This window comes from Heterocephalus glaber, unplaced genomic scaffold (assembly GCF_053883595.1).
Source record: "Heterocephalus glaber isolate CG9 unplaced genomic scaffold, H.glaber_assembly_v1.0 deba00001728, whole genome shotgun sequence".
Taxonomy (NCBI): domain Eukaryota; kingdom Metazoa; phylum Chordata; class Mammalia; order Rodentia; family Bathyergidae; genus Heterocephalus; species Heterocephalus glaber.
Genome location: NW_028258439.1, coordinates 43,995 through 56,764, shown reverse-complemented (window position 1 = coordinate 56,764; position 12,770 = coordinate 43,995). Strand labels below are relative to the sequence as shown.

At 46.2% G+C, this 12,770-nt stretch overlaps 1 pseudogene; it reads right to left on the bottom strand.

Moving 5' to 3' along the window:
* Positions 1 to 288: 288 nt before the first annotated feature.
* LOC101701886 (vesicle-trafficking protein SEC22a pseudogene) lies at positions 289 to 1,064 on the bottom strand (annotated as a pseudogene).
* Between the last annotated feature and the right edge of the window lie 11,706 nt (positions 1,065 to 12,770).

The window sequence follows — 12,770 nt, the reverse complement described above, 5'->3', positions numbered from 1 at the left end:
ATTTAAAAACAAGGGAAATTAGAGAAAAAGAACACAGAGCTTCTCATTTGTGGTGACTTGTTTCTTCATTACAGTGGCAGTTAGGATATGTCCCCTCCTTTTCCTCCTGAAGCCAAGGCAACTCAACTGAAGGAGGGTGTTAGGCATCATAATCAGGAGACTTGCCCTAGGCTTGCCTCAGCCAGATCTGCAGTGTGACAAATGCTCCCACAGTCACATGAAAGAAAAGACTCCAGAGGTTTTGCAGTTCATAGAGATACATGTAGCACAGACAGATTAAGCCAAGAGTCAAAAAAGATCTGACCTTCCGCCAGCTGGTGTAGTAGACAAGTAAATAACACTGGTAGAGGCAGGCTGCTGTGCCAAGGAAAAAATGCAATGATGTAAGGAAAATCTTCACCGTCACTCTGCAGTAGACTTTCTATGGCATGAAACCCTTGAATTGAATTCAGAGCTGCACATGAAATACTGAGGATAAATGCCACAATCCCTGTTAGAGTTGCTGGTTCCAGTCGCTGGTGAGCAGAAGAAATCTGACCAGCACCTTTATAATCAACAGGAAATGCAGCTATTACTCCATTGGCTGGCCCCAATTCACACGTGGGAATTTGGTAAAGGGACCTCATCTTGATTTCCATCTGCATGTCAGACAGATTTATCTTTGTTGAAAGAGACCTGGGATTATTATATTGCTGCTCGGTCCTCTGAATGAAATTATCAAATTCAATGAAACAGTATGGCCTGACAGCAGTATTTGTCTTCATCATGTTGTAAGTAGTAATGAACTCCTTCTGAAGCTCATCTGGGCAAGACAAGGCAAGAACATTTGTGTAATGTTCAGTGTACAACATCATGTAGCTCACTCCCAGTGAGCTAATAAAATTAATGTTATAATGTTCAGTTTTCAGTGTACTTCTATCAGGAAGTTGAGCAAGTTTACTTGAGAGCATTTTAAAATACTTTCTTCACTCCTGCATTCCTGCATTTTGTTCATAAACAGCAGGAGCAGAAAGTGGCAGTCCATCTCTGACAGGAATTACTGAGGTAGATAAAATCACAGACATTTCAACCAATAGCAAAGACCTGTCGAGGCTCTTCCTGTAGCTCTGAGTGATGCACCACGCAGTGCATTGTGGGGCAAGGCAATATTGTTTTCTAAGGGTAATTGAGGTGAACTTAGAAAATATTATTTTATCAAAGCAAAGAGTCATTAAATCTTTTCAATATGACATATTATACATCATTCAAGTCAATATCAAGAATTAACCAAATGCCCGAAGATCCCAGGTGCAGCTGAGATGCAGGCAGGACCACACAGTGCCCCACACAGACCTGAGCAGCTTGGGCACAATATTGGGACTTTTGAAAGAATTGTGTTTAAAAAATAGAATCAAGGAAGGAGGACAAAGGAAAATTTCTCAAGCCCCCAAAACTTGTGACTGATGAAGAAGAAAAGAAGAAAGAAGAGAAAAAAAGTATAAAACTAAATTGAACTAAACTGAAAACAAGGCACACAACAGACACACACACACAGAGAAACAAAAACAAATAAAAACAAAATTTTAAAGATGAAAAGAAATTCCTCTGTGATTTCACACGCATGATTTTCTTCTGAGATCTATAATTTTGGGAAAGTGTCTAAGTCCAAATGAGTCCTTCCTCAGGCTAGTATGTAAAAAGGAAGTCAGAGTGGAGCTCTTGTGCTAGATGCAGGGTCAGCAGGCAGTAGGATTAGGGTGACTGAGCCAATTCTGTGACTTTCAAATCCAGAGCAGCTCAGGCTGAGCCTGGCCTCTGGCCATGGAGGTGGGGCTTATGACCTTTAGCTTAAACCTTTCAGGGCGTCTCTTTCCAGTCTGTCCACGGCTGTCTCCCATGGCTGTCCCTCACACGGTTACTGTGGAAATGTAACACTGGGGGCCCTAAACTGACATTGTCCTGCAGCTGCTCTGAGTCCCAGGCTCAGTGAGTCCCTCCCTAGAATGGCTTCTGACCAAGCACTCTCTCCAGGGCTTATGACAGGCACTGGGACTGGAGTCACTCACCTGCTGTTGTTGCAGGTCACAGCACACCTTCCCTGGCCCATTTCACCATGGTGTTTCTCTTTGAATCTCTCCGGAGTCGCCTGCTTTCACTTTGCCTTCATAGACTCTGGCTTCCTCTCTTATGAGCCACGAGCCAGGAGCCAGGGAAAAAGTGCAGATTTTCCCTTCCCTTCTCTGTCACGTGTGCCGTCTCTTCAACTTCTCCGTAGGCTTTGATTTTCCTGTCAGTTTCTTTCTGGTTCTCAGGAATCTACTATCCTCTTTGTTTTTCTTCCCTAAATTGTTATTTTCCAGTGTCTGGATTTTGGATCTCAGAGAGGCTGAATTTCACTACTCACCCCACTCCACTACTTTCCTTAACCTCTTCTGATTTTCTACAGAGGGGCCAAACACATAATGTGGAGAACAGACGGCATATTTAACAAATGATGTTTTGGAAGCTGGATATTCACTCCCAAAAGACTGAAACTAGACCCCTATCTCTCCCCCCTACTAAAATCAAACCACAATGGATCAAAGGCCTAGATAGAAGCCCAGAAAGTTTGCAACTGCTGCAAGATAACATAGGGAAAATGCTTGAAGCCACAGGCACAGTCCAAGACTTCCTGAATCCCAATAGCACAGCAATAATATCAGGAATCAGCAAATGGATTACAGCTAGAAAAGTGGCTTCGGGGAAGAGTATTGCCTAGCAGGTGTGAGGCCCTGGTGTCGTCAGTCGCTAGCACTGCAAAAACAAAAACAGAAAGCGTATTCATCAAACGGGGCGACATCAAATTACAAACCTTCATCACAGCTAAGGAAATCATCGAAGAAGTTAGGAGTCAACTTACAAAGTGGAAGAAAATCTTTGCCAGCTACTCTTTCTACAGAAGATTAATATCTGAGATATAGAAGATCTCAAAAACTCTACACCAGAAAAACAAAAATAGCGCAATCTAAAAATAGGCAATCAGTTGTGCAGTCATGTCTCAAAAGAAGTACAAGTGGCCAATAAATATATGAAAAAACAAGTCCAACATTTTAGCTATTAGAGACCCTCAAGTCAAAACTACACTGAGGATCCATCTCACCCCAGTCAGGATAGCTGCCAAGAAGAATACATCAAACAATGAAAGTTGATGAGACTGTGAGGACAAAAGGACCCTTATACACTGTTGATGGGAAAGTACACCAGTACAAATATATGAAAAGCAATATGGAGGTTCACCAAAAACTGAAAGTACACAAACCATTTGATCCACCTACACCACTCCTCTGCTATGTTCCCAAAGGAAGTGAGACAGCATACTGTAGTGATATATGCAAACCATCCATGCCTATGCCTTTAGCAATACAATTCACAAGAGATAAGCTGTGCAAACACCGTAGATGCCCATCAGTAGATGAATGGAACTATGGTAGGCATGCATAATGGGGTATTATTCAGCCATGAAGAGAAATTGTGTCACTTCACAGAAAAATGGGGGGATCCGGAGAACCTCATGTTAAGTGAAATAAGCCAACCTGAGAAAGTTAAATATCTCGTGTTTTCTCTTATATAAACCATGAAAAGAGAGAGACAGACAGAGACAGAGACAGAGACAGAGACAGAGACAGAGACAGAGAAAGGGAGGGAGGGAGGGAGAGAGAGAACTGATTAGAAACTAAAAGGTAGACTTCGGAATGGGAAAAGTGATCATGGGTAGGGGGGACAAAAGGTGAGAGGGATAGTGGGAATGAAAATAATCAAAATATGCGATGTGAATGTATCAGTATATCTAAATAAATCTCATTAATCTGAATTACTAATACACACACAAGTGCACCTGCACTCATGCATATATATACATACATATTATACATATACATACGTATTATACATATCACAACTAACATAACAACATTAAAAGAAAATCAGAAGGATTTGGAGACCTATAAATTGGTGAGAGCACCTAAAAATTCACATAAAAAGTATACTCCATAAAACAAAAATTAATAAATTTGACTTGATCACAATCAACAAAGCCAGTTTGTCAAACAAAAGAATTCAAGCCCTTCGCCATGTGTGGTGTTACACACCTGCAATCCCAGCACTCGGGAGGCTGAGGCGGGAGGATCACCATGAGTTTGAGGCCAACCAGGACTACATCCTGAGTTCATGGCCAGTCTGAACTACACAGAGAGACCCTGTCTCAAAAAACAAGAAACAAACAAACAAAAATCCAAGCCCTAAAGAGCAGGCATTCTAAGATTCCATCAAATGCAATTTCTGAAGACCAAGAAAGCAATCGTGATAAATACCAGAAGAGTAGTTGCCATGAAACCGGCAGAGGTAGAGGTGACGAGAATTGTGTAAGGGAGTTCTTTTCTTGAGTGTGCAGTACTATATTTTTATATGGGTGGAAGGAAAAGGATGCATACTCTTGGCAATCAGGCTATACATTTAAGCTTTGTGCTTATGTTAGAACCACATTATGCCTCACCAAAGAAAAACACACACAACATGCACGTGGAGACGGCCTGCCTTAAACAGCACTGAGTCCCTTTGAATTGGATAATCACGTCCTGTGCAGGCACTTCTACCCACAGATGCTCCCAGACAGACACAGCTGCCCATTGTCCTTACCTGACGTGTCCCTCCTGACCCACATCAGTGCTTCTCAGGTTGACCTCTGTCTTAGTCTAGAGTTCAGAATCAAGCCCCCTCAGAATTACTCTTACCACCATTTCCGGTGCCTGGTGCACCTCCTGGAATGGGGCTGGGCCCGCAGCAGCAAGTGCCCGCTGCACATGGTGGTCTGAGGGGCAGCATTAGAAGGCGGCCAGTCTGCCTTGGTCTATAGCAATCACGGTGAACCCTAAGAGCTTTCAATGATGCACACAGCCGGTTGCGGCATGCATGCCATAGGTTCACCACCACTGACCTATAGTGTGTTCCTTCCTGACCAGGCAGGTTACCTCCACCGTTTGTCCTGTAAGATGGATGCTGTCATAGGCCCACTCTTCAGAGAAGGAACGTGGACGGCTATGAGGGAAAGAAAGAACAGTCGCCTCTGGGCTCATGACTGGCCCTTTCCTTCCTTCTCAGACTTCTAAGACCTGGGCTACTCTCCCCCTATGTAACCCACACACCTTCTAGTGCAGGGATGCGGAATCTTTTAGAGCTTTCCATGATAACAAACAGCCAGCTGTGGCATGCGTGCCACGGGTTAGCCACCCCTGCTCTAGCATAAACGACATCCACTGGGACCACCTGCACCTACCATAAGGCCGTGAAATCTGCGGAATGCTGAGTCTCTGCACTCTGGTAACCAACCTAAGATGAGTCACCACTTCCAAAGTCAGTAATACTTGCTCTGTCTCACAATGTCATTCCAGGGGATTAAATTGCCTCCTCCATTTGAAAGGCCATCCAGAAGCATTGAAAGCATTCCGTGTAGTGGCAGCTCAGATTGGTCATCAGTGCTCTGGAGTGTGTCAGATCTCAAATTGGAGTCGGTTCTGTCTGGCTCGACCAGAGTGCCCCTTGGGCATTTCTGTAACCTCATGACCCTCAGTGTCCCTGCCTGTCCAACAAGAATGATTCCCTACCACTTCCTTGCGGGCTGTCCTGAGAGTGAGGCTAAAATAAGCCATGAATATAAATCTCCCAGCACTTCAACTTCATGTGTGTGTGGTGCTCGACATGGAACCTAGGACCTTGTGCATCACTGAGCCTCACTCCCAGCTCCCCAACTGCATTTTTTTCTCAGAAATAGAAGCCATTAAAAAGAGCGTTGTTGTTCTGATGCCATTGCTTCTGATAGTCTTGGGTCACTGAGAGCCTGGAAGCCACCTGATCATCTCATGATATCAATCCTTGCAGGATCAGAAGGAGCCTTCCAGCCTTTCCACGACCTTGCACGTGCTGTCTTAGTGCACATAAACGAATTCTTTAGATGACAGGAAAACCAGACCCAGAAAAGCATTCTGAAAGTTACTAAATTGTGGTGCAGCCTGGGTCTCTAACCTCACCATGCTTGCTCTGAATGTAAAAGCACTGCTTAGCAAAGAGTGGCTTCCTCACAGTTGTGATGGACATTTCGTGGGAGGTCCTTTGGGCCCTACAGAATGTCACTATGGCTGAGACGTATGTGAGCCTTCCTTCTAGTCTTTCCAGTGAAATAATTTGCCTCTGCTTATATGTGTTGCTCCTCTTTCTCCCCCATCCCTCTCCTCTCTCTCTCTCTCTCTCTCTCTCCCCCCCCTCCCCCCCCCGTCCTTTTTTCCATTCATTTATCCTACTTTCTCTTTACTGACCTGTCTGCCCTGTGCTCTCTGGAGCACTAGATGCCCTATGTGCCAAGGGGAGATCCTCCTGAGGAAGCCCACTACTCTCTCTGGCCCACGGGGTCTCCCAGGGGCCCATGGTTGGCCTGGAGTGTTTGGTGGGACTCCACCATTGGCTGGAACCTAAGGCTGAGGGCCCATCTGCGCAGGCGCTGTGAGCATCACCTGTTGCACTGTGGGTGGGAACGTTGAGGCGTCTTGCGTGCCCCTCACTTTGTCCTCAGAACACTGGGCCTGTGGCAGGTGCTCGACGTTGGCTTTGAGCCAGAGAGGTGGGACGGTCATGCAGGTCCCTGAAAACACCGAGGGTGGTCCAGAGGGAGGGGATGGCGATACTGGCGCGCCAGATGACCCTGGACACCCTAGATTCGTTGGAGGCAGGGAATGTGCAGGAGCAGAAGATGCCATTGGGTGGGAACATCCACAGGACGAGGGGACAATGCCAAGTCAAGTGCCGGGTGGAGACGCCTCAGCCTCGGCCAGATTCACTGGACAGGAACCTCCGGAATGGTATCCTTTCTGAGGGATGGGCTGGAGGTGGCCCAGGTCGGGAAGGGGAGGGCTGAGAGCCCAGAGGAGGATCGTCCACTGGGCACAGGAGAAGAATAGGGGAACCCAGGGGGCAGGAGGAAGAGCCTGGGGTGTGGGTGAGCTGCCAGGAGGGGCAGTGTGGGCAGGGTGGCCAGAGAGACCCTGTAAAGGGTCTGAGGCGGGGGGCCTGAGGGACCCAGGTGCTGGGAGGCAGGCGGCCTCAGTGACACAGTCACCTTAGCCACATCTCCACCGCTGCCTCACGGTGCCTTTCTTGTGCTCCCTGGATGCAGAGGTTGCCCGCCGGTACCTGGCTCCCATAGCTGAGTGCCTTGGACATGGAATTAACAAGGAGCTGTCAGTGAGTGGCAGTGACCTGAATATGTAAGCTCTGGTCATGGGTGGACTGTGTGGGAGTGGCAGCAGGTGTCTGGGCAGGTCTCTGCCTGTGAGGGTGTCCAAGGGGACACGTGCAGACTGCCAAGTTAGTCTCAGGAGGATAGGGCACAGTTTCCGGGGCCTGTTGAAGCTTGACGGGGTTGGGCCGTGTCTAAGCAACACGTGGAAGGAGTGGGTCTAAAGGCTATAAGGGAATGGGGTGAGGGACAGGAGGAGCAGAGAGGGAGAGAAGTAAGTGCCAGTGGTGTGATTTTTCCCCCCTTCCCTTTAGCTTATTAATTTCGGAAAATTCCAGCCTCCTCCAGAATGCGGTCGACTCCTTGCTCAATCACCTTTCTGTGTTTGTGGAGGCCTTGCAGCATTATGCACCTCCGCTTTTCAAAAAGGCCTCAGCCAAGAGAAGAGGACTGAGTTTTCATCGTCTATCCTCTGGCCCTAGGCAGTACATCCTTCCCTAGGGCAGGGATTCCTGAGGTGCCCTGATACTGTGTTTGGGAGGGCTCTGATGTTTCTCTAGATTGCCCACTGGTGCACGAATACCTGTCAGTGTTGAAAATAAACCTCAGCTCCTACTCTACGTTTGAGTTTCTTTTCAGCAATTGCTCGTCCAGATTTCCTTGGCTTTGTCCTCAGGTTGGAGGAGAGCTTCTAGGATTCAGATAGGCAAGGAAATTGAGGACAATTTAGGAAATGGAAACACAGGAAAATCAATTAGGTCTTCCCATTCAGCATTAACTACCCTCAGCATTTTGAAACACATTTGTACTTTGAGAGTTGAAGTCATATGGGAAATGTATGGCAATCACATAAATGTAAAAGATGCTTATTTGCAAGTCTAATGCTAGATTTTTCTCCCTGACATTTTTCCGTGTAACCTAAACTTGACTTCATTATTTAAATTTTTTTTCATAAGCATGTTATTGAAAGGATTCGGGAAAGATATACTACGGTGTAATTATTGAACATTTAAGCTACTCAACTTCCCCCACCCTTTCTCCACACCCACCCATGCCCATGTCGGATGAGAATTCTATGGATTCCTGTATTATCTGTCTCGTACCAATAGTGGTTTGCTTAGCATTGATTCCAGGTCATAGCAATGCGTTCATTTACTTGCCCACTTACTTGTCTGAGGCTTGGGATCTACAATACAAATTTTCTCTTCTTTGTGCCCTCCACCAGAATGCTGGTTAGCTCACACCTTTGTCACTGCTTGTCACTGGGTTTTTTCTTGGTATAAAAACAAACAGAAACAAATGACAAAATTAGTTGCTTACTTCACGGGAAAAGAGTACCCGAGCCAGAAAGACTGGAAAAAAATTTTTGTGGCTTACTTTCCCTGTGTCAGATCAGTGAAGAGAAACTGTCGGGCCATTAATGAGTTGAGTATTTTGGGGCAGGAATGGCTACAGTGTTGGGAAAATAGTTAGAAGGAAAATCACCTGGCAACACAGCCAGGACACCTCTGCACAAAAATACAAAGCAGTGTAATTGTTGAAGAAGCAAGTGATGCACATCACAGGCAGAGTGGGTCTCCTAAGAGACTGCACGGGGCAGCAGAAATTCTCCGCCATTTATGCAGCCAGGAAGAGGCACCCACTCCATACACACCCTCGGGAAGGACAGACTGGACAGAGCAACATCACTCACACGTAGGGTGTCCGCAGTGTACAGGTGACTGGGTGACCATGTCTGTACTGGCAGTTGGTGTTATGGGCTGAGTGTCTGTCTCCTCACACAAACTATACATTGCTGCTGTCCTCGATCAACATACCCTGTAGTCACAGGTGGAGACTGCCTGCCTCTGGGAGGGGCTAGTGAAGTTTAAATGAGGCCCTGAGTTTGGTACTCTGATACAATATGATTGTCATCCTGTTAAGAAAAGACACGGCCTGTGGTGCCCTCTCAGGGCACAGGGGCTAGGGAAAGGCCCTGTGAGGACAGAGCCAGAAGGTGGCTGCCTCTGAGCCCCGAGCAGAGCCCTCACCAGAAAGCATTTACCTGCACTTTCCTCCTGGACCTTGAGCCTCCGGAACAGGGAGGGAGGAAGTCTCCGATGTGTGAGCCAACCAGCCACGGGTGTTTGTCATGGCTGCCTGAGCAGATTAAATACAATTTATTTATCCAAAGGAAAATAAACGCATCTTTTATTTTTTAATTTTTAATTTTATTGGTGCATGTTTGCAGGACACAATGATTGCATTCCTTGAAGGAGTTGCCGCACCGACATAACACCTCTTTCATGACAGGAGCCAGTTTGGCCCCGTGGAGGGAGGAGCCCACTCAAGTTAGGTTTCCAAGCCCCCACAGAAAACGAAGGGTCGGGCCATGATCTCCCTGCTCCTTCCATTTCAAAGAGATGGTTCCTAGGTCCTAGGAAAAGATCTTACTTGGTCATCAAATTGGGAAGAGGCCTTTTCCCTTCTTTTAGCTTTGAGAAACATTTGCATCCTTTTCAGCCACAGAGAAAGAACTTGCAAGTTCTCTCAAGTAAATGCTTTAGCAAGAGGAAGAATCTCTTCAACAGGGAGAATTGAGCCTCTTACACTTAATTTGCATAGGGCCTTATAGTAACTCTGTGAAATCTGTTGTGTCCTGAAACATGCTAAGCTCACACTATGCCTAAGCAGTTTAGATTTGTCAGGTTTTCTTCAGAGCTGATCACGTTTGCAAATAAAGGCAGCCCTTTTCCTTTCTGTTCCTACCTCAATGCCTTTTGTTCACTGACTTCTCACCTCGTGAAGGGCTGCTCTTTCTTGCTGCTTTGCATCTCTAGGAGTTGCTGGTTGGATGTCACATCTGCCCTTTTCCTTGCCCTCTGGGAACTTCTGAAGTGCTAGAGGGACCCATGAGCTGTGTTCCGGGCTGTTGTTGGGTGACTTGGTAAAGGTTTGATCTTTCTGAGTCTTGCTTTTAGAATGAGCTGCAGGGACTCAGGGCAGAGAAATGTTTCCACAGAGTGCTGGCAGGACCTCCGGAGGGCACTGCAGGTGCCTCCTGAGGGACGAGGGTTTCTGTCCTCCTCAGTTCCGTGGGTGAGGACGGCCACAGGTCTCTCTTCTCCTGGAGAGCTGGGCAACTTGCCCTTCAGCGTCTTGAGGTGTGGATCGTTTTCCAGGCCCCAGGTGTTTTCCTCACACGCTCCTCTCGTCTCAGATCTGCTGAATCCTGGAATGTGACCCACTGGGGATGGGCAGGGTTCTCTCCCTCTGAGGCCTCTCTTCTCTGGCCTTGTGCCCTGAAAGCACCTGCTATCCAAACTCTTAGAACGAAATCATCTTCATGTATTCTTAGGTGTTTTCTTAACCATACAGTGAATTCACAATGTGCCAGCAAGTCCCTAATCACTACTGTGAATACCAGTGGTCTTGATAATAGCAAGTGACTGACACAGAGTGAGAATTAAATGAGCTATGAGGTGCAGAACATTTAATGTATTTGTCTTTGATAATAGCAATCAGTAATATTTATATTTTTTCAAGTTACTTTTTTATTAGTACATTTTTGCAGTGCATAATGATTACACATCTCTTGGGGAGTTGATACATGTACATAAGACATCTGCATTCTTTTTTATCCCTTCTCCTCCTTTCCCTCCACCGTCCTGCATCTTTTGCTCCCTTTCCCTTGTGCAAAGATCTATTTCCTATTTCCTATTTTCTATCTTTTACCTTGCTCTTTATTTATATTTGGGGTTTCTCATATAAAGCAAGTTAGGCTATATTTGAGCTTGTGTGTGTGATTTATTTTAACACTATGGTCTCAAGGTATATCCGTTTTCCTACAAATGACTCAAATTTTTGAGTGGGCCAGATCCTGCCGTGTTTTAGATCTGTTATGTCATCTAACAATAACCATAAAACAATATTCTCTAAATATATTAGCACTGTTATGCACTTCATTTTGCAGTTGACAAACTTCTTAGTGCATGTGCCAGGTGAGTGCACACACGCCCACACAGGCAATGAAACTAAGGCTCAGAAAGATTAGGTACTGTTTCCAGTCACAACTTTTAAGTGACAGAACTGCAAACTGAACCCAGATGTTAGCTTTCGTAGCTCTTGCTTATACTAAATGTTATTCATATTCTCTAAAATGATTGTCTGTTTGGAAAGCCCAAGAAAATGATGGAATAGAATGATATTTCAAGAAAATGGCAACATGAATTTCACAATATTAAAAAGAACTACATGATCATAGAGATCAACTAGAAAGAATAATGGCAAATCCATTCACACAAGCAATAAGAACCATAAAATGATCCAAAAGAATCTGCAAAGTTTCTGTGGAGGTGAGAGGAGTCAAAAGCTGTTAAGCAATGGCCCCGATCAACACGAAGTTCTGAGTCCATGAGGAGAGAAGCCATGCACTCAGATGGGAAGACTCTGTACTATCAGATGTCACTTCTCCAGGAATCAAGTGCAACCACAATGAAGATGCCGCAGGAATTTCTATGTGTGTGATTCACAGCTGACAAAGAAGTTCATTTTTGAGACAAAATGTACAATGGACAGCTTTAGAAACATGAGCAAAAACAAAGACCTGTTTCTATTGATTAAAAACAGACCAGAGACAGCAGGGTGTGCTGAGCACGCGCAGGAGGCTCTGAAGTGCACCTTTGAAGTGTGAGGTGTTCAGGGAAGACAGGGCGGGTGGGCACACAGAGCCTCCAGCCTGGAGCACTCACACCTCGCACCTGGACGCCTTCCGTTGAGGAGGCCCGCAGCATTCAGCCCAAGTGATGAGGAATACTCCACGCACCCCGTGCTCAGAGCTCCTGTCACGGGACACCTCCATCGTTTGACCACAGAAAGGGCCAGGAGTTGCCCTGGAAATGTGCAGCTGCTGTGGGCCCCCCCTCTGCCTCCTCCAGAATATCCTGGGGACTCTGACTCCTGTCATCTTGACCTGCAAATCTAAGAGAGAATTCCCTCAGAAAGAGAAGAGAGCTACTTCCTTGGGACCAAAAAAGAAGACCGGCGGACTGTCCTTGTCAGATTTTCCCAGGAGCAAGCCTCTCCTGTCCCGGAGCCTCAGGACCAGATTGCTGGAAAGGCTTCTTGTCTGGTGTGTGGGAGGCAGAATAGCGTCCTGATTTGTCACGCTGCAGCTGCAGGAGACTGATGCCAGGTGGCGCCATCTCACCCTGGAAATCAGGGGACACAGAGTAGTCCTTTCTCTAGATGGGAGAACGAGGAGGTAACGCTCCAAGAGGAAGATTCCAGAGGCTTAAAAACGCAAAGGCTTGCATCTTGGCAATCCCTCGGAAGGTTGAAAACCGAGGACCGAAAACGAAGTTCTATGGCAATAATGACTTGTGGAATTCATGTGGAAGTAAACGTTACTTTACAACCAGTAATAACGCTGAGTGAACAATACTACGCACGAAGAATCCTTCCACAGAAAGACAAGCAGGGAAAGGCTTAGGCTGACCTTGAACCTGCCCAATAGAGCAAGCCTGAGATAGACGCACAACAGGGCCAA